This window comes from Nannospalax galili, unplaced genomic scaffold, assembly GCF_000622305.1.
Source record: "Nannospalax galili isolate Female #2095 unplaced genomic scaffold, S.galili_v1.0 scaffold370, whole genome shotgun sequence".
Classification (NCBI taxonomy): domain Eukaryota; kingdom Metazoa; phylum Chordata; class Mammalia; order Rodentia; family Spalacidae; genus Nannospalax; species Nannospalax galili.
This window is the reverse complement of record NW_008329335.1, coordinates 4544093-4547561: the sequence shown is the minus strand read 5'-3', so window position 1 is coordinate 4547561 and position 3469 is coordinate 4544093.

Genomic DNA, 3469 nt, shown 5'->3' with positions numbered 1-3469 from the left:
AAAAAAGCCTTTTAAAAAATAAAGACTGAACTAATTAATTGAAAAAAAAAAAAGACAGGCTATAGGCAGTAGCAATCATAACAGAAATGTAGACACCAATTTAAAAAGTTACTATCAGATTCCAGAATTTAATTTATATTCAAGATGCAAGTCATTATTGACCCAGAACCTGAAAACATGAGTATACAATGCTGAATCTGCACTGTGGGTCAATCATAGACTGCTAGGTTGAGGCAGTAATCCTGTAAAGGAAAGGACTGTCAATCTTTCTACTGCTCAGTGAATGACACCTTGAAATGAAATCTCACTATGACAATGACTCTGTGAGGCAAGCCACAGAGCAGGCCACTATCTGAAAGCTTGTCTGAGGCACCATCCATCCCTCCAGCCAGCAGCTCACCTAGTCTATCCTCCACAGGGGAGCCAGCCTGTTCCCACGCCACCCCTCCCTCAGTCTTTACCTCAGCTCCCAGACTGGAACAGCTGTTGGGGCAACAGAAACCTGGCTTGGGCTAAGCAGACCAGATAAGATCAAAGTTCCAACAGAAAATGCATAAGAAGTAACCTGCTGACCTTGGGTAGCTACACTCTGACCTGGTGTTCAAAGCCTTCATCATATTTTAAAGGAAGCATGTGAGCAGAGAACCTGTCAACAGGCCACATTTCTCCACATTTTAGGCTCAGGAGAAATCAATTACATACCTTAGGCTCCGTTTTTGTTTTTGTTTTTTTGTTTTTCTGGTAGCTCCTCAAATTTGAACATGTTGGAACTAGGCTGAAATATTACTTTATAAGGACATGGTCAAATGCATTTTATAAGTGTAATTACTTAAATTAAGAAAAGTTTCTACTTCAGAAAAAAAGGAATAATCAGAACCATTTAGAAGTTTGAGATTTGGTGGCTCTGCTATCTGTTTTGGAGGTGAAAGACTAACAATTTAAAAATATTCCTGCCTATTACTATTTCTTTTTGTTGAATTCTTAGAACTGCTAATCCTTTTTACTAAGTCTTATAGCCCAAGCTCTCCCTCTCTCCCCTTATTTCTTTTTTCTTTCTTCCTTTCCTCCCCCCTTCCTTCCCTTTTTCCCTCCCCTCTTCTTCCTTCCTTCATTCCTTCTTTCAAGGAAAATATAACACTATATGAGTTGAAATGTAGAATCACTCACAGAAGTATTTCTACTGTTCTAGATCTAATAAAGCAAGCAATATAGTCAAAATATATTGTATCATTACATGAACATTCAACCATGTTATTAAGAATATGTATTTTTTTAACTGACAGTGAGAAGGTTCCAGTTTTAATATATAGAAAGCAGATCTAATGTTATTACATCAAAACCTTTTATTTTTGTCCTTTGCTTTATTCGGAAATTGGATATCTTTGGATTTAATTCATAGTTTTCATCTTGTTAGGTTTTATTTTAAACTTTGATAGAATTCTCTGCAGGTTTGGACTTGAAGGGATTCCCTGTTTGTCTTCCAAAGTACTTACATGAATGTCAAAGTTTCAAGACATTGACAAATATTCCAAGAGTGAATTTGAAAAAACACAACCCATACAAACAATGAATTTCCCATGAAAACCATAAACCACAGGAAAAAGAAGTGTTCTAACACCATGGGGCAGTGTTCCAGAGGATCCACGTTTTCCCCCAGGCTCAAAATTATTCATGATTATCCTCACTTCTCAAAAAAGCCACCAGTGAACAAATATTTAAAAGATCTCTGGCCTAGATGTAATCAATCTTATTGTTACCTTTGGTTTAGGACCCAGCTAACTGAAAAGCATTCTGTTAATGCTGGAGCAACCGTGGTTATTTTTATGTGCAGGAAGTCATCAGCTGTAAGCACAAAGCGGCTCCCACTTGCCTGTCCTGCAGTGCAGGCCATTAGCTCTGTCTGGCGGGATTTCTTTGCCTTTGACACATTCAAGGCCATACAGTCGTATGTGTGAATAGAGAGCTCTGGGACTTTTCCTGCATCACTTTGGGCTCCACTCATGCCATGAGACTGCCACACTTACCATGACTCAGAGAAGCTAAAAATGAATTAGGGAAAAAAATAGATGAAAGATAGCACCTTATTCCTGAAATATGTTATTATTAGGTTGATTCGGCCAAATATTAAGTGAAACATTGTTTTTTAAAAATTATTTAATAACCACATACTTAGAAGAAGCATTTTATTACAACAGCATTGACATATTCAATAACAATTTCTAGGGTACATCTCTTTCAAAATTGGCTGTACATTTTTAGGTTTACAGATGAATTATTACGCTTATACAATCTTTTACTCATTATAAACTCTATAAGACATAAAATTAAATGAGGCTTTAATGTTTAAAAAAGATCTCCACTTCGTTGTTAAAATACATAGTTTCATACAGAAAAATTCATTTTTAATGCAGTTGACATAAGATGTTTGCACATGCAGTTCTAATCTCTATATATCTGATTATTACTAGTAACACTCAGTTACTTTCTGAGCTCCTTGGCATTTGAGCATGGATATAAAGTCATCAGGTGGAGTTCAATGGTAATGTTTTTCACATCTACTAATTAGTAAGGAGCAAATTTTTATGCTTTGAAGAATTATTAATTTTTAAATCTTTTTAATTTTTAATAACTACATGATTAGAAGAAGCATTTCACTACAGCTTTAACATATTCAGTAACACTCCAGAGCAAGAGTACATCTCTTTCACAAGTGGCTGCAAGTTTTTAGGTTCACAGTTGAATTAATACAGTTATACAATTTGAACTCAGTATAAGACCTGCAAGACATAAAATTGAGTTTTTAACCTTTAAAAAAAGATCTCCATTTCATTTTAGAATATATTGCTCCTTGCAGAAAGACTCATTGTTTTTGCTACTAACACTGAGATATTGGCACATGCATCTCTAATCTATTATTACTAGTCATAATCTGTTGTACTTGGCACCTTGGCACCTGTGTATGTCTATAAAGTCATTGGGTAGGTTTCAATGGTAATGTTTATCACCTCGAATTAACATAACATAAATTTCCATGCTTCCTCCTCAAATATAATACATTAAAAAAAAAATTTTTTTTTGTGTGTGTGTGTGTATCACACAGAGCATCCCAAACCACCTTATTCAACTATACACCCACTTCCCAGATGGCACCCTCCCATAGCCTCCCTCCCCCGACTAGAGCCCTTATACTCTGATATCCCTGCTACTGTCTGCTGTGTTGTCAGCACCCCCAGCCATTCCCCACTACTTGCCCTTCTGGTGAATCTAGTCAGCCTATCTAGAAGTCTTTGTTTTAGGAGGGTCAGCTGTTCCTCATCTAGCAGTAATCAGTTGCCAATATTCCTTTAGATAAGACTGGGGTCTGATGTTAATTTTCCCAGTTCTATGGTGGGTTACTCTCTGGGAGTCCCTTTGGCCACACTGGCCAACAACTCAAAAGAAGGTATTTCCTATCTGGCATTGTTGCTCC